Source organism: Canis lupus, chromosome 19 (assembly GCF_003254725.2).
Source record: "Canis lupus dingo isolate Sandy chromosome 19, ASM325472v2, whole genome shotgun sequence".
NCBI classification, from domain to species: domain Eukaryota; kingdom Metazoa; phylum Chordata; class Mammalia; order Carnivora; family Canidae; genus Canis; species Canis lupus.
In genome coordinates this window covers 14579868-14599564 of record NC_064261.1, presented here as the reverse complement: position 1 = coordinate 14599564, position 19697 = coordinate 14579868, and the positions used below count along the sequence as shown (strand labels likewise).

At 34.9% G+C, this 19697-nt stretch overlaps 1 long non-coding RNA gene across 5 annotated transcripts in view; it reads left to right on the top strand.

Moving 5' to 3' along the window:
* Nucleotides 1–19697, top strand: part of LOC112642769 (uncharacterized) — an 86694-nt gene that overhangs the window by 10217 nt on the left and 56780 nt on the right. For all 5 annotated transcript variants that reach the window (XR_007403795.1, XR_007403796.1, XR_003125425.3 and 2 more), the window contains one exon: nt 440–500. This is a non-coding gene — a long non-coding RNA (uncharacterized LOC112642769). The remainder of the gene's footprint in view (nt 1–439; nt 501–19697) is intronic.

Below are 19697 nucleotides of genomic sequence, written 5' to 3'. Positions count from 1 at the left end.
ACCAATTTCTTGCTCAGAAGTCTAGAGACTTCAGAGTTAAATAAAGGATAAAACCCCAAGCTTAAAAGGGTAGAAAAGCTCCTTATCTCCATCCTGTTTACTCACCATATAAGAATATCCTTTGATATAAGCAAAAGTCTATCCCAGAGCAGGAGGAGGGAAGAGGAAAAAAAAAAAAAAAAAAAGAAGGCTGGATGTTTTCTTTCAGCAATGTGTAATTACTGTATGAATTAAAATAAAAAATAAAACTTTTAGTGGAAGATTATGGGAAGAACACGTAACCTATAACACATATTCATTCTTTTGATAAAATCTGAGTGCCTAGTATTATTCTAGGTATTAATCTGAGTATTAATCTGAGTGCCTAGCATTATTCTAGAGCAGTTTTGAAAACTGAAGCAGTTTTTGCATGTGCCTAATATCTGCTTATTTTGCTTAGAAACCAGAGGCATAAGGTGAAATGACTAGAAAGATGATCCTTGGGAGAAGAAAGTGGAAAGGTAAGGGTCCTGAAATGTCAATATTTATTTTTGTCCTTCATTCATCATTGGGCTTCCCACAGTGTCAAATGTTGCTGAGAGAGTAAGGAGATGAATGAAAGGTGAATTACTGAGAACAGTACTTACTGGGGTGATGGCCCAGAGGCCACTTTGCAGTGGGTTGAAAAGGAAGTGTTAGATGGAGAAGTGGACACATTAATTATGAGCATCTCATTTGAGAAATCTGGCTCTGAAGACAGAAGAAACTAGGGCAGTAACTGGTGTTTATTTTACTTTAACTGGATAAGTGTAAGCATTTAGCAGGGAAATTTGAGACTTAAAAAAGTAAGTGCAGGGAATTGTAGTTGTAAGAGAGAAACTGAATACACTGGAAAGAGAAGGAACTATCTCAGTGCAAATTTCTGAGAAATTAGGAGAAAGAAAAGAAATACGCCTTATAGAAATATGCCTCCCCCTGCTTTTCAATGGAGAGAAAGAAATGATCTGTGCCTTCATTGTAATTCTTTTCTAATTTTAATATCCACAAAAACAGCTAGGAAACCTGTGAAAATGCAGATTTCAATTCAGTAGGTCTGCATTTCTAACACATTCCAGGTGATCTGCCGGTAAGCAGAGCACCCGTGGAGTAACAAGGCTGCATTTCTATTTGGTACTGAGAAATGAGGAGTTCTCAGCATCTGGCTATAATTTTCTATTAATTAGAAATGGTCATCAAACAACTGGAGGGGGGAGAGCAAGGGTGGTTAGAGTGTTGACATAATTTTTCAGAAACTGAGTGAGTTGATTGAAACTTAAGAAACACGGCAAAAATTGTGAGCAGTATATTGAGTAAGTGGCCATCAATTTCTAACAGAACTTGTCTTTGCTGATGTGCCTCTGCCCATGTGCTCTGCTGCAAGTCCAGAGAAAATGTATGGCGGGGATCATGAGGATTAGGTTTGTGTGGGGAGATATGATATAAAAATAACAGACAACCATCAAAAAAAAAAAAAAAAAAAGAAAAAAATAACAGACAAGCAAGAGTGTGTGTCATTACTGAAATTGTATGTAAACTAAGCTGGGTAAAGAGGGAAGTTAAGAACAGATAGCGCGAATAAATTGAGAGCAGGAAAAGGATCATTCCGTATAGGCATCACTAAAGTCAGAGAATCTATTTTTTGTTTTTGGTTTTATTTTTTACTTTTCACATGTATTCATACTTTGCTATTTAGATCAGCTGATTAGAGTCTGATTCCATTAGCAGACATTAATTAAGAAGCATAAAGCTGGGAAATTCCCATTTCTTATGTTCATTAGTAAAGAGCTTGCACCTGAAGACCCAGATTCTAATGTCATTCTGCTCCTGTGGGAATGTAAGAGGTAGAGTCCCAAAAGGAGGTTTGTGAGTTTAGCATTTCTGCTAAAGAGCTAAGACATTGGCTAAATGACTACAGTAGAATATTGGGTTGGGGGGGGAGATGAAACTGGTATGATCTCTGTCAGAATCAAGTAAGAGTATTACTAAATTAATCAGCTAAACAGGATTCAGAGTTCACAGTAAAGAATAAAGTTCATTACCTGAAGAGTTGGTTTAAACTTTATTTAGTAGATACAGCTGGGATTATAGATCATGCTACAGGTCAACATACCAAACACCACAGATCTGCTAAAGACCACCAAGGAAGTCTTTGGCCTTCTCTTCTGAGAAGCATTGACCCATGCAGATCATGTGACTCAGACCAGATTGGCTAGCAAAACAAAAGTGGACATCAGAAGAAAAAGAGTACTGCTCAAAAACAAAGTGCCTTCGGTCTACCGCTAATATCTGAAAGACAAGAACTCCCTTTGTGGAAGGCTAGCCACCTGGGATTTACCAATATCTTTTTTCTTCTTTGATGAACCCTTTCTCCAAAATAAACACACTCCAACCATCACAGAATAGTAGCCATAATTTAACACAAAAAATATTTTATGAATTGATAAACATTTTAAGATATCACATAACAATTAGGTAGCCAAAAGGTAGGCTATATTATTAAATGCATTTAGTTTAAAGGAGAATATTTTCTTTTGTAGTTTTACCTCACTGCTTTCATAAACATAAATAATCAGTACACAGACAAAAGTTGGGAACCATCCCTGATCTGTGTCAAAGAGTCCTAAGATTCTGTCCTAAAGATCTGTGTCCACCAATTAAATTTAAATAAAATCTGTTTTCAAAGCCACATGAATGCCTATTCTGTCCCAGCAGAACTACATCAACCTTTCATTCAGAAATACCTTCTTTTGTTTTCCAAAACTCCACACAAGTTTCTTGATTTGAGTCTCTGCTATTTTTCTTTTCTGTATCAATTCTTATGAGCCTAAAAATTATCTGAATGACTGCATTGCACTGGATTAAGAGCAATGATTATCAAGCCAGTCAACGTGTGTTCAAACCTCAGCTCTGCTCCTTCCCGGCAGGATTCATCTTGAGCAATTGGCTTAATCACTCTGGGCCTCAGTTTCTCTTCCATAAAAAGTAAAGGCAAAAACAGTATCTCTTTTATGAAGTGCTGGTTTTCAAAATCTTGGCAAACTGTGAGTGCTATGTAAGTTTCATCAAAGCAAAAATTCTATTGGACAAAGTTAAATAGGAAAAGGATACTTTCTTCAAGGCTATTGCAATAGGAGAGAGAGGTTAGAACTCAGTCTGAACTCAACTCTGCTGAAATAAAAGGTGGAAGGGTTTTTAAGTACTGAGGTGAGCTAATGAAATCGTACTGGAGGACTTGAGAGGGGACAATTGGTCAATGGGTTGACTGAGTTGAGTTGCAAAGTTCTTCCTGAGTTTGCAAATAGGTTTTTGTTCTTTCTTTTATTTTTTGTCTATGATTCTACTATCTTTGTTTGCTAATTGTCACCTTTCAAAGTCAGGCTCCAATCTTCACAAAGAGACTGAGATAAGGGCTTCATCAGAGACTGAGATATAGGATTTCTATCTTCTGCTGAGTATTTTTGACTGTTATGGCTCCCTGACCCTTGAGGAAAATATTATGGGTTGTAAAACTGGCAAGAGACTTTAAAAAAATATGCTTCAGAGGAATAGAGAAAGAATCTATCATAGCAAGTTGTTTAAAGTAATAGAAGTCAAGGCCTATAATTAGGAAGAAACCAGCCTAAAGTTCAGTTCAAGTGAGGGAAACTTTAAGACCTTCTTGACCAGTGTTTATTCTTACTTTATTACATTATTATTGTCATTTTGAAAGTTTGAACCTCCTCTACCTGGTTACTGAATACATAAAAGTAGGTTGTTAAAATATTTCTGAGATGCTATCAAGTGGTATTAAAATAACTTCTTTTCCAGGAAGCCTAGAAATGTCTGAATTTAGCCTAAAACGCTTATCTTCACTAAAATTTCCCAATTTGTGACATAACCATGAAAGACAACGGCAAATGGAAACCAAAAAGCCACACGTCTGTAGGATAAACAACAATACCAATGACGAGAACTCTGATAAATCAGACTAGGTCTTATGGAGCAACTCATTTCCTAAACAATTAAAACTAAGTAGAATCTAATCAAGGCAGACTAAGCACTCTGAGGACTATGTTGTCTTTTCCAGCTAAACCTCACTTACCTTTGGAGAAAAAAAATAGTTTACATTTTATCATCTATTGGCCACCACACACAAAAAAATACAAGTTATGGAAAGGGTTTGGCCTCTTTACAACTCCTGCCATGAGTGACTAAGATCAGAAGATGAGACAAATCTCTGTGTTCTGGCTTATGATTCTCAGTGATCCCTAGAATCCAAAAATGCCACAGCATTTCATCTTTAAAGGGGAGATTATCAGACATAGGAATTTATAGAGGACAGAAAAAAGGTAAAACATCTTCTTTTAAAGGCAAGGCCCCTTGATTAGTATTATTTCTCCTTTTTACCCATTGGGCTAGGTAAAGAAGAGAAATTACTCAGGGCCCACTGGCAGTTGATAGGTCGAAATTTAAAGAAATGAAGACTTGGATATCTCCTATTGTTTCTCAAAGAGGGCTAGGCTTGCTTTTAGGCTCTCAACACCTTTTCTAAGGCTCTCTAGTATTTTATCTCATTAGTGTGTCATCTTTCACTATTCTTCCTTTCTTACATTGTCTTTAGTTTCCCAAATTTATCTAGCCTGCTGGAGTCATTTTCTTCTCAAAAATTAAAATAACAGCTCAAATAACCACCTCATGACCAGTTTTTATTACTCCTAATAAATATTACCAGCAATAACTGAGGACTTACATTTCTTCTTAGCAACTCAGTCCATGTTTTTATGCTCCTACTGTATTTTCAAGCTCTTTATTTTATGTATTTTATATATGTATTTGAGAGAGAGAGCACAAGCAGAGGGGAGGGGCTGAGGGAGAGAAAGAAGTAGATACCCCACCAAGCCTGACATGGGGCTCCATCCTAGGACCCCTAGATCATGACCTGAGCCAAAGGCAGATGCTTAACTGACTGCACCACCCAGCTGCCCCTCAAGCTCTTTTCTGAAACTAACCATAATTAATGGCCCTAAGTTTGAAGATCTCCAAAGAAGACACAGATGATGATGGTATAAAAGTAAAAATGGCAAATGTAAATCTAAGCCATTAAAGGATGACTTGTTCCCATCATCAGGGAAGTACTCTGGACTATCCCATTTTCCTAAGCTAGTTAGACATAAAAAGTTTTAGTCTCAACATCCAGTCTATAATTGGATTAAATATATATGAGACAATCAGATAGACAAGAAATGGAACTTATGAACAGAGAATAAAATTGGCAAAAAATCTGGTAAAATATCTAAACTAAAAACTTAGGAAGTTTCTAAGGCTATGCATTTGTAGTTTTCTAGAACCAGATACAAGTGGAAAAATTGGGAAGAAAAGTGCCATGGCATTTCTTTTGGTGACTATGTTGTAACATAAAGGGACTGTAAAGAGAGTTATATATGATTTAATCAAATTATTTAGAAAATACATAATAGAGTAGGATTTGTGTTCATCAATAAGTAAAAAATGGTTCTGCATAATTCTGTTATCCAATTAAATGCTTTATAATGTTTTTTTTATAACATCACAATAATATTAGGTTTAGCTCTTAAGCAGGATATGAATATTTAGAATTTGTACTTACTCTGGAGTATAAAAAAGTTAAGAGAACATAGTAAGCAGGATATCCTCAACTGACAAGTATATCAAATGAGAAAGTTACAGTAAAATACGAGAAATAGGAAAAAGTGAAACCAGAGCTATAAGGGAGGAGATTATACTGGGAGTGCTAGAAAAGAATCACTTTCACTGAGATAAAGCATTAGGATGGAAACAAATACACATAAGTTGGGACATAAAAGATAGGATTTTGAGCCACATCCAAATGAAGGCATATATTTTCTATGTATAGCAGGATGGGGATGATTTGCAGGAATGAAAGCATAGATATTAGAGAAAAGACTTTAGGAAAACTTAGATTAAAATAGATGGGCAAATGAGAGAAGGATTTGAGAGAGGCGACAAGGTGTTTTATGCATTTTTGAAAATCCACATGAAAGTGCAACTACAAGTTTATCATGAGACAAATCCATCGGCCATGGGCTTATCTCCATTTTAGTTATCAGATTTTGGGGCGGTATTTCACCAGGAAGGGTGGAAGGAGAACTAGTCATGGTGGGAGTCAGTGAGGATGGAGGAATTTGAAGGTATTGGCAGGAGGAAATGAAAGAATATATGCATAGCCTGGACGGACAAGAAAGTGAACGACAACTGAGAGAAAGAACAGATTGATGCGGTCATTGCAGAACATTAGGGAATAGAATTAGAGCACAAGAAATGGATCGCCCATGTTCAGAAGGTGAGAGAGTAATATCGGAAGTTTCAACAATCAAGTTTCATATTATGGGAATTTGTGTCTTTTCTTGAATTTATGACTCTCTTCTTATTGATGTTCTCAACTCCCTTCTATGTTGTCTCCTTAGCTTCCTTACAACATTTTCCTCATTTCCCTTGCCAATATTCATACTGTGAGGTTTAAAGGTGAATTCAACTCTTTCATTTGTCAAGAAGTACTTCTTTCTCAAATATGAGCTGATATTTGAATATTAATGGATACTTTTCATACAGAAGGACTAAATATCACAAAAGCAGCAGTATCTCGGAAGTTTAGTATTATCAGCAGTTATAATAGCCATATTTTCACGTTTGGCTTATTAGATACTACACCACTGCTGAAAATAATTAAATACGACAGAAAGCATAAAGCCTTTTCAAATAAATTGACAATCTGGCAAAGGATAATAAGAGGCAAAACAATAACAATGTGATTGAGAGACGGAAATAGTGTCAAAGGTGGATTTTTCTTTGGGAGATTTGCTGAACCCTGGTGAGTCATCTTTGCAGGGAGCAAGAAGACAAACCATTCTGGGCTTGCCCAAAGGAAACTCCACACTTAACTCAGGATAGAGGGTAAGCTAGAAATATATCTGACCCACATAAAAAATTTTTTAAAAAAAAGCAAGGGAAATTGCTTGTCTTAGACCTTGCCACAGAGTTAAAAAAGGAGAGAGGGGGGAAAAACACCTCTCCCTTGAGAATATGATCCCATATGATGGCACTCATGGATGTTTATAGCTGAATTTTATATAACCCTAGACATTTCAAGCTTATTATTTAGTTTAAAATGGTCAGGTTGTTGTACTCCTAGGAGCACGGTAAAAGATTCTCTCAAGAAAGCCAGCACTGTTAGCTTTAAAGAAGCCCCACAGACCCAGTTCTAAGAATATAATGTGGCATAACACAGGGGAAAATGAAGGCCAATTAGACAACCAACAGAAATAACACAGTTGAACTTTTAAAACATGCATAAAAAGTTAATTACTTATTTTGTTCTTCTCATTTATATACTAAGATCATCCTCATAGTGATACTAACAATAGCTTCTTTGAATCCTTAGATCTGGGTTACACATGTTAGCAGATGCAAAACATTTCTGGCTGCACAACACTTTCAGGGCACTAACTGTACTTGGTCCAGAGCATACAGTGATATTGATTTACAAGTATTTTCTTGAGGGGAATATTCCCACAGAGCTATCACACTATTGGGAAGAAAAATGTACACATTAAAATCAAAGTAAATTCAGCATTATAAATAATAAATATAGAAGATTTAAGCTTAAAATTTCTTTTTAAATATCTTCTTTTCTTATTTTATTTAAATTCAAGTTAGTTAACAAAGTTGTATGATTAATTTTGGGTAGAATTTAGTGATTCATCAGTTGCATATGACACCCAGTGCTCATTACATCAAGTGCCCTCCTTAATGCCTATCACCCAATTACTACATTCCCCCATCTACCTCCCCTCCAGCAACCCTCAATTTGTTCTATTTCTTTCTCTGACTGACATATTTTGCTTAACGTAATACCCTCTCATAACTCCATACTGTTTTCAAGAGTGGCTGCACCAGTTTGCATTCCCATAAAGAGTGTAAGAGGGTTCCTCTTTCTCTGCATATGCCAACATCTGTTGTTTCTTCATTGTTTAAAACATACCTTCTTTTCTATGACTACTGACATAAAGTTAACCTATTGTTCTCCTAGAATCACTGAATAAGTAGACAGACTCTGGAGAGAAAATTGACCAGGTCCATCCTGCTTATTTCTCTTTCCAAAAATAAAAAGGGTAGAATTCCAGTTCTTCAGAATATTTTAAAGGGCCATCCTATCCATCCCAGTCTCCACCTTGCATTTTTGTATATCTTCTTTAATATGACACTACAGGACCAACTAGAGGAATACTTCATATTCAACTCTGGTAGTTTCTGGTTTTCTCTATCTCTTCCCCAGATCTGGTGCCAACCAAAGTATTAACTAATAGTAGACTATACCCTATCATTGGCATTGCACTTTGGCCTGACAAATGACTAGCTCCTTATCCAGCATTCTTGGAAGCAATGAAAGCATCTTAGGTAATCTTTTAAAATTATAGCTTAGGGTTACATCACCAGACTTTACCAGCAAATATTTTTCATGTCATTGAGTCGACTAACCGAACTACATTGCAATATGCTTCTCCTTAGCAAGAGATTCCAGTATTCATTATCCAACTATGCTCCCAAATTAAAGTACTGGTATGCAGAAATATGTAATAGGTCAGAATGTCCTTGATCCTCCCAGTGATATAGCTTCCAGCAGAATAAGAAGAGAGCAGCTCTTTAAACCTTGGAAGAAAAACAGCTTTCCTCTAGGTCATGCATATGGCATGTGTAATGTTTCATTAGGGATGCATTTAATAAACTCATTTTCATTTGCTAAATGAGGTTGAAAAGACTGTCTTTATTTTGTGGATCTTGATCCCTGTGACTCTAAAAGAGAAGGTAACTCAAACACCAGGGATAGTATAGCTCTATGGTAGATAGGATTGCTCTTTCAAAATTCTAGGATCAGGTATGTCTTTGCGTCTAAGGGTGGCATGCTTCTATGATAATTGAAGGACCAGGACTAGGTTTTAAACTCTCAGTGTTCACAGCTAGCCTTAGTGCCCCTATTTAGTGAATAAAGGCTGAAAGTGAAACCCTAATTTCTGTTAGTAAACAAACCTTGTGTCACTTTCTTGATGAAGTCACTTCCTGATTTTGATTCTTAAGCCAGTTGTCCCCAATCTGGAATTTAGGCTGTTTTCACTAGAGAGTGTAAGTACTGCCTTGCATTCGTGACTTAGAATGAATAAGTACACTCAGTGTGTATTTATTTAAAAATGCCTGTAGCCACCTCAATATGGGTCTCCTGCAGAAGATGAGTATTAGTTAATCCTTGGGGAGAGATTTTCTGTGCCCAAATATCAAGTAACCTTCATTAAGTTCATTAAGTGTTACATCATTACAGTAATAACCTAATTTACTGTTTGAAAGTTACTCTAATTCAAGAAGAGACAAATTCTGCTTTTTCCTGGACATCAATAGTTTTCAAAATGTTGCACACAGCCCTAAAGCAATTAAAAATGCCTTAGGGGCTGCTGTGAAAATAAAACAGCCATCGAAGAAGATGAAGTTCTCCCTTGCCCCTATCCCACACACTTCAACCACAAGACCTTTTTTTCTTATCTGCTTCATCTGTGCAAGATTTATTTGAATAAAAGATGTCATTGATCACAAAAAAAGTAGAAGAAAAAAGTGAAAACCACTGTTCTATTTAATCAACTAAAATGATATTTTTAAATGAATTATTTGGATAATCGTAATTGTGCAGGTTTCATTTTGTGTCCAAATAATAAATTTGTGAAGGTTTGTCTGAAACCATAACAACAAAACAAAACAGCATTGTTGTTGTCCCTAAGTTACCAACGATGACCGACTACGCCTGGTGGGAACATGCTGTATGCATATGTGCGAATGCCTCATACTATACGACTCTGATAATGAGAGCCTGCACATAAAGTAATGCATAATAGCAAATTATGCACTAACATTTCTAAATGTGTCAGCAGAGCCAGTAGGTTTTGATGGAACTTACCGGTTGCTGTCTTCTGGTGAAGTATGATGGAGATCAGTGATGACAAACAGATTTTGTAATTTTCACTTCTCGCTTCTATCAAAGGTAGAGATGAATTTTTAGGTAGTCTCTGAGCAAGTTTAGCATATGAGCACAATCTCTTGCAATTGAGATTGAGGCGTACTGTCTAAGAACTCCTCTGAATCTTTCCCAAGCTGTTGTCCAGATTTTGTGGGGTCTTGGAAGACATACGCTCCAAAATCAATCTGATGTTCTTGATTGCTAATGTTTGCTTTATGGCCTTAACACTAAACATGTGTATACACATGTGGCCACTTAACAGTCTAATGTCTCTGCATTTGTGCAGACTGTCAAACTGCACTTAATTCACCTAAGGGGATCTTTCCTGTGAGATGGGTCTTTCATCTTCACAAATTTGAGATGATGGAATTGAATAAGTTGTATGACTGAATTTAAGAGCCCCCTTTTCAAAGTGTTCCATTTTGAAGATCATTTGAGGACAGCATGAATACAATCCTCAGCCTGCACTGATACATGTTAATGAAGAAAATCTGTCAAAGGCTACGTGACTTATCTCACATCTGATTATTTACATTGGCCATTTTCTCATACAAAACTTTATCAACAATGAACATGCTATGTGCAATACCCCCCAGAGTAAATATTTTAAGTTAAAGTAGTGTTACTCTGCAAAATTGCTTCACATTTTAAAAGAAAAGAGCATTTTTAGAATGTTTAATTTAAAACAAACTACTTGTTCACTTTCCACATCTTCATTTTCTCCCATTTCTCTTTTGGCGAATAGTATCGAACATTCTTTTTGTTATGAGCTAAGTATGTAAATATTGAGTTGTATTATCAATTCTTTTTTTTCTTAAATATTTTAGAACTAATATGAGTTGCTTTACCACGGGATTAGAAATAAAAGCAAACTGCTAGTTCACTCCTTTGTTGGCTTTGATGTTTGTATCAACTTGACTTCCCTGGTAACATAGAAATATATGATACTCATGTAGAATTTTTATCTCATTCAGTGCCAAATCTATCTCTTAGAGATCAAAATATATATTCCTATTATAGAATATTGTCTTGTCTTCGTGTGGGAAAAATGATAAATAAAGAATTAGTTGCTTTCGATTTGTTTTGTTAAATTTCCTGGAAAAGTTCCAAAATGAGTGTGCATCTTAAATGTTTGAAAGACTCCTATAACTTCTTTCCTAACCTCTGTTTTCATTGAATTTTCTCTCTATTACTAAAAAAATATATGTTTAATTTTGTCTCTTTTATTTTTGGTTTCTCTCAAGTACAAATGTTTCTAAATGACTTACTATTATCCACTTCTTTAACTATTTATATAAAATCTGATGCTTACTCTTTCCTCAAATATAAGAGAATTGTATTTATTTCAGGGTACTCAATGATTTTATCTATTGATTGGGCACAGGTATCCTCAGAGTTAGGTTCTGAATAAATCTGATAGCCAGTGAATCTGATTTCACTCATATCACGAAGTCAAATCAATTATATGACAGCATAACCTTTATCTGAAGAGATCATAACAGGAAGACTGATATGGTGTAGCACATTCATTGTGTCCATATGGATATAACCTAAGACTTATTGAGAAATCAGATTAATCAGAGAACTTGTCAAATTATCCTTTTCAGATCTTGCATCATTATTTAGATTCAACTAAGCAAGAAAACATGTTGTGCAAACCTTTAAATTGTATTTCTTAAACTCACACTCATTCATGTGTTCATTTACTGAATATTAAATGAGCATTATAAGCACCAGACACTGAACAAGACCTTGGGGATATGTGGGTTATATTTCCTACTCTCTTGGAGTTTATAATCCTGGCCCCACAGTGTGTGAACTAATCTTTGTATTACTTAACTTTTCTGCCTTATTTTCCTTATCCTTAACATGTGAATCATAATGGTATCTACGTCATTTTGGTAGTTGAGAAAATTAAATGACAATTAACATAAAATGTTTTAGATCAGTGCTGGGATGAAAATGTTAGCTCTTAGTAGTAGTAATAGTGTTAACAGTACCATCTAAGAGAGATAAATATATGAAATAATTATTAATCATAAATGCTAGAAGTGTTATAAAGATGTACAACAGCTTAGGAAGTATATGAGATGATCTCAGAAATATAATTATTCTACTCCAGATAATTTCCCTAAACACGTAAAAACACAAATGAGACTATTGTATATCCATGACAAAATATTAAATGACACTAAAATTTATAAATGAAAACATTTGTAGGTATATCTTCATTCATTCATATTTTTTTTTCTTCTAGAGATTCATCTTTAATTTTTCTCAATTTAACTACTTCTGGATAAAGAAAAAAATCATTATAAGCTTCAGTATGTTGGGGAAAATTATCAGGTTTCAAATACAAAATAAATAAAAGAATATATAAAGAAATATTAAGATGGGCTTTTCCATAGCCATGGTCTCAGTAGCAACAATAAATAAGCCATAAAAAATCCAGTCAGATCCCCACGACTCTTATTAAGTTCACTTCTCTTAGATGTAATTATACCAAAGAAATCAGTGATCTAATTATGTGGAGGAGTTCTACATTTTACTAAAGTATGTTTGAAAACCTGTTTATGGAAAAAAAAAGAAAGAAAGAAAGAAAACCTGTTTATGTACTGATAGTTCAAAGGGCATTAAATCTCACAAAACATGTCACCACAGTTTATGTATTAAATGCTTAATGAATGTGTGAGTAAAGGAATTATACTTGAATTACTAATAAAGAAATTTTTAATACTTGTTTTTGAAATAACTTTCTATGTCCAAGATAGAGCCACTCCTGCCGGGAGTGCCTCATCAGCAAACCAAAACTTTTATGTCCCTGTAAATGTCCAGTGAACCAAACCCCAAACTCCAAGCCATCTCTGAGTCTGCTCACCCTATACAATGATGATGTGGCCCCAGCCAATCAGATATTTTCTATTTTTCTCTTCTTCATTCTTTATTATTCACCCTATAAAGGCATCCTTCATTCTGCCTCATTGGCATTTCTCTAAAAGGAGACTGCTCGCTTCATGAAAAAAAAGTTTATTTTGTATCATCTAAATTATCTTCTTCTATCATTTTTAAAAGATTTATGTATTTATGTATTTTTTTATTGAGAGTGTGTGCATGAGAGCACATGAGTGGGGGGAGGGGCAGGGGAAGAGAATCTTCAAGCAGACTCCTTGCTGAGCTTCGAGCCCTGGGAAGGGCTTGATATCAGGACCCATGAGATCATGACCCAAGCTGAAAGAAAGAGTCAATGCTTAACTGACTGAGTCACCCAGGTGCCCCTTCTTCAATCATTTTTTCAATTTTTGGCTGTGAAGAATGAGATCTGAAGTTGACTGCTGAGGGCCTAAAGGACAAGTTGCATAGGCAAGGCATCTACAATTTGAGCTCAGTGTTCCTCTTGCCATTACTGGGAGCTGTGTATAAGTCAGTCTCAGATTGAGTCTCACTTCCTTGTGGGAAGCTCTCTGATAAAAACAAACTTTACTTAAAAAAATAAATAAAGAGAAATAGTGGTCCTGGAAAGGTTCTGTGATAGTTACATTGGGAGTCCACAATAGGTGACAGCCACTAGGGGATTCATGAAGCATCAAGGTAGTCCTGGAATAAGTCCCTGGAAAACTTGGAGGCAACAAGACAATAAATTTGGACTATTTTCACCATCAAAGTCAAAGTCTAAGTAGACACAATTGAGACTATTAAAAGCCATCAGGGTGTATACCACTATAAAGAAATCTTCTGAAGGAAATAATAGGCCTGTTGCTAAGGGGAATCTGGGAAGCCAGTTCCTTTGGTGGGTAGGGGTTGAACACTTAAGCTCTCAGAGTCCTGGCCACCTAATTCAAAGACACCCACACTAGAATCAGATGGTCACAAAATGGAGTAGATTAATACTAGGTCCCTTGCCAACCTCAAGAAAATCTCCATGTAACAAGGTGCACTGTAAAACATCACAAAATCCTCAACTCAGTAGCATATCCCTTATAATTATTAATTCGACTCCAAGACCCAAGATTTAGCTAAAGAAATGAGATCTTCAAGTTTCACAGAACTGAGAACACCACAGCAGGTACACCAGCTTATTTTATGTCTAAGAATATATGGTTCTTAGACATAAAATGGAAAAATCTTAAAAAAAAAAGGAAAAATCTTACTAAGTCAACCTAGAATTACAATGGACACTATGGGGAATATTCCAGTTAGACAAGATTGTTCATTTAAGAAGTACACCTGAAAGCAAGGATTCTCAAATCAAAAATCAGAATGCAACACCTATTTCAATTGGCATGCAGAAGCCACCAAAGTTTTCAAATTTCCCAATTAGCTTTATCAAAAGATTCATTGCAAAAGGCTAAAAAAAAGATCCAAGAGGTATCTAAAACAAAAACCCAAAAGACTGATGTGACCCCTGCCACCCCCCTCTATCCTCCTTTACCTGAGTCCTCAGTCTACTAATCCTCTGTTTGAATTTTAAAAATTAAAATCAGTGGAAAATCTTGCTAAATTTGGTAGGCACCAGGGTTACACTCTCTTCTTTAAACTTTAAAGAAGATATTTGAAAGTTTTTTTTCTTTTTGTTTTTCCTTTCTTTTCTTTTCTTTTATTTTATTTTCTTTCCTTTTTTTTTTTCCCCACTCTTTTCCCTCTCTCTCTTTTTTGAGTAGCTCCATGGTCAGAAGTTGGCCAAATGGGAGGCTGATATTCAAATCAGATAGGATTTTTTTAAGACCTCTCCCCTAATTAAATGAAGCTGTGTAGCTAGAGAAAAAGAAAAACATTCCACTTAACCTTTCTGATTCTGTCATCTTGAGTATATTATACTATATTATATTACTGAAAATGTTGTGTTAAAAGATTTTTATCAAGGTGTTTATCATTTTCTCCTTGTAGTCTTGTCAATCTTTTACCTTATATAATATGTTGAAGATACTTTACTATGTGAATAGAAGTCAAGAATTAGTCGTTCTTTAATGGTAGCCACATTCATTTTAATATGCATTTTTAATTTAAGATTAAAGTCTATCTATAGATTTCCTTTTCATAAGCAAGAAAAGATATTAGAAGCTTTTATTTGTTTACCTTCTTATACAATGTAGAGATTAATTACTACACAAAATTTTTATGTTTACCTTGTTTTTTACAATATTATACAAGATTTCAGGTTTGTTTTTATTTTTATCTCTATAAAAATGTATGTGAAAAAATACATATTTAAAATTGGTTAGATTGATCTACAAGTGTTTTTGTTTGTTTTTCACTTAGAAATTCCTTTAATGAGAATTTTTTAATGTGAAGTACCTCAGCACTTTTTGTCTGGGAATATATTTAATTCACCTTCCTCTTGAAAATGTATATGCAGTTATAGGTTGACAATTTGTCCTTCAAAGGTACTATTTCACTGCCTTATGTCTTCTTTTGTTGCTTTTAGGAAGGAAACAATAAGTGGATAATCTGCCCAATCTCTCTAGCTATCTTAATATTTTTTTCTTTTTTTCTTTTTTTTTTTTAATAATAAATTTATTTTTATTGGTGTTCAATTCGCCAACATACAGAATAACACCCAGTGTTCATCCCATCAAGTGCCCCCCTCAGTGCCTGTCACCCATTCACCCCCAACCCCCGCCCTCCTTCCCTTCCACCATCCCTAGTTCATTTCTCAGAGTTAGGAGTCTTTATGTTCTGTCTCCCTTTCTGATATTTCCTACCCATTTCTTCTCCCTTCCCTTCTATTCCCTTTCACTATTATTTATATTCCCCAAAAGAATATAAATATTGGGGGTTATTCTGTATGTTGGTAAATTGAACACCAATAAAAAATAAATTAAAAAAAAAGAAAGATGAATGGATAAAGAAGATGTGGTTTATGTATATAATGGAATATTACTCAGCCATTAGAAATGACAAATACCCACCATTTGCTTTGATGTGGATGGAACTGGACGGTATTATGCTGAGTGAAATAACTCAATTGGAGAAGGACAAACATTATATGTTCTCATTCTTTTGGGGAATATAAATTTTTTTTTCTTTAGAGTTTTTTAATATATTTGAAAACTTTCAAATATCTTGTTTAAAGTAGAGAGTGTAACCCTGGTGTCTACCAAATTTAGCAAGATTTTCCACTGATTTTAATTTTTAAAATTCAAACAGAGGATTAGTAGACTGAGGACTCAGGTAAAGGAGGATGGATGGGGGGGTGGCAGGGGTCACATCAGTCTTTTGGGTTTTTGTTTTAGATACCTCTTGGATCTTTAATTTTTCTTTAGCCTTTTGCAATGAATCTTTTGATAAAGCTACTTGGGAAATTTGAAGACTTTGGTGGCTTCTGCATGCCAATTGAAATAGGTGTTGCATTCTGATTTTTGATTTGAGAATCCTTTTATCTATAAGATGTAGAAAAGAAAAAAAGATGTACCACACTTTTAATTATTTTGCCTGATTAATGGTTTACTTTATTTAACACAGTTTGGGGTATGTTATACATGGATTGGATTCATTAAACAATTCAAGAAGTTTCCTAGTCATTATTTCTCTCAATAGTGCCACACCTGCAATTCCTTTTCTCTCACCTGAAACTTAGATTAGGATATACCAAAACTTTTGCTATTCCACATGTATTAAACTCTATTTTTCCATTTCTCTTTCTCTGTTATGTATTCTTTAGTAACAGTCAAGTGATTCTTTTAATTGTTGAGTTCAGCTTTATCTCTAAGCTACTACTTAACTGATATGTTATTTTCTTATCAATCATCATTTTATTTCATTTCTAGAATTTTAACTGGTTCTTCTTCAAATTTGCCCAATTTTTAAAACTTTAATACTCTCTATTATATTTTTACTTTTCTATAATTCTTGAAGTTGCTGATGATGTGTGCCATATAGATCTAGTTGAAGAGAACTCACAGCAGAAAGCAGTCTTGCTGCTGTACCTTTGGATTCTCTAGAATATTCATACTAATGACATGTTCCCCTATTTGGGTATAGTGGAGTTACCAGACACAGTGCATTATTGTTCTATGAAGGACTCTTCCAATGAGTGACTCCCCATCAGACTGGCAGGGAGTTCCTCACACTTTTAATGTGGTCTAAGGCTTTTCCATATCCAGTTCTTCCTTCCCTCTTTTATAGGCATGACACAAGCCTGTTCTTGATCATTCTCCTTTATCCATCATCAGTATTTCCACCCATAAATCTCTTGCATGTCTAAATCTGATTTGGCATTCGAGTTGCAAAGTATATTGAAAATTATAGTATTTGAAGTCTTTATGAATTAAATTCTGTAATATATAGTTATTCTCATTTAATTTGGCTTTTTTTCTTCTGTGTTAGTAAATTGTTTTAAAGGATAAGGATTTTTTGTATTTTCTTTCTTATGATTTTCTTTCCTTTTTAAAAAAAAATTGAGTATAGTTGACACACAATGTTAAATTAGTTTCAGATGTACAACATAGTGATTCAACAACTCTATACATTATGCTATACTCATCACAAGTGTAGCTACCATTTGTTACCAAGCAATGCTATTGCAATACCAATTACTATATTTCCCAGCTGTACCTCTTATTCCTGTGACTTACTCATTCTGTATTTGGACATCTGTATCTCCATTCCCCTTCACTAGTGTTGCCCATTCCCTCACCCTCCTCCACTCTGGCTACATTAGTTTGTTTTCTGTATTTACAGATCCAATGCAGCTTTTGTTTATTTTTCTACTCGTTTGTTCTGTTTTTTTAGATTGCACATATGAGTGAAATCATGTGGTATTTGGCTCAGTCTGTAAAGCACCTGCCTTGGCTCAGGTCATGATTCCAGAGTCTTGGGATCGAGCCCTGTGTTGGGCTCCCTGCTCAATAGGAAATCCGGTTCTCCTTCTACTCCTCCACCCCTCATGCTCTATCTCTCAGAATAATAAATAAAATACTTTTTTAAATTGACAGAGGATCTGAATAGACATTTCATCAAAGAAAACATACAGATAGCCAACAGACACATGAAAAGATGCTTAGTATCACTCATCATCAGGGAAATGCAAGTCAAAACCACAATGAAATATCACCTAATACCCGTCAGAATGGCTAGAATCAAAAAGACAAGAAGTAACAAGTATTCATGAAAATGTAGAAAAAAGATGTAGAAAAGAAAAAAGGATGTACCTCATGCACTGTAGGTAGGAATATAAATTGGTAAAGCCACTGTGGAAAACAGTATGGGGGTTCCTCAAAATATTATAGATGGAAATACAATATGATCTAGTAATCCCACTACTGGCTTTTCCAAAGAAAACAGAAATATTAATTCAAAAAAGATAATGTGCCCCAATGTTTATTGCAACATGATTTACCGTAGCCAAGATATGAAAGCAGTCCAAGTTTTCATCAGTAGATGAATGGATAAAGAAGATATGTTTAGTAATTTTTAACTAACTGCAATTTTGGGTCCCATTCTTGCAGTAAACAACTGTTCATTAAATATCCATTTGAGACAGATATTGTCAAGAATACCTGAGTAGGGCCCCACATCCGTCTGTCTCCCTGCTGAGCAGGGAGCCTGCTTCTCCCTCTGCCCCTCCCCCTACTCATGTTCTCCATCTTACTCACTCTCTTAAATAAATAAATACATCTTTATTTTAAAAAAGAAAAAAGAATATCTCAGTAGGAGCACATAGGTGACTCAGTCAGTTATGTACCTGACTATTGATGTCAGCTCAGGTCATGACCTCAGGGTTGTGAAATGGAGCCCCAAATCATGTTCCATGCCCAGCTTAATATTAAGATTCTCTCTCCCCCTTCCTCTGCCCCACCCCTTACACACTCTCTTTCTTAAAAAACAAACAAAAAAAAAAAGGAATACCTCAGTAAATACAACAACAACAACAAAAATCCATGCCTTGTGGAACTTTCATTATATTGGGTAAGGAAAGGGATAGTGGAAAGACAGATAATAAAATAAAATACAAGAAAACTCTATTATATATTAAAAGATAATGTATTCTGTGGAAACAACAAAGAAGGGTAAGGATAATCAGGATCAAAAAGTTAGAAGAAGCTGGTTGCAATTTTTTAAATTGTGGTAAAAAGCATATAAAATTTACTATCTTAACTATTTTAAATGTACAGTTCGGCAGTGTGAAGTATATTCACATCACTATGCAACAGATCTCTAGGACATTTTATTTTCATACCCATTGAATGATTCTTTGCTTTCCCTTCCCTCCAGTCTCAGGCATCCATCATTCTACTTTGTTTCTATGAGTTTGACTATTTTTAATATCTCATATAAGTGGAATCATACACTATCTGTTTTTTTGTGGCTGCCTTATTTTATACAACAATAATAAAGCAGCAGAAAGAGACATCAAAGAATTGATACCATTTAAAATTGTACCAAAAATCATAAGATACATAGGAATAAATTTAACCAAGGAGGTAAAAAAAATCCATATTCCAATAACTATAAAACACTTACAAAAGAAATTGAAGATGGCACAAAGAAATGAAAAAACATCCCGTGCTCATGGATTGGAAGAACAAATATTGTGAACATGTCTATATTACCCAAAACAATCTACACATTTAATGCAATCCTCATCAAAGGGTTTTTGACAGAACTAAAACAAAAATCCTAAACTTTTATGAAACCATAAAAGACC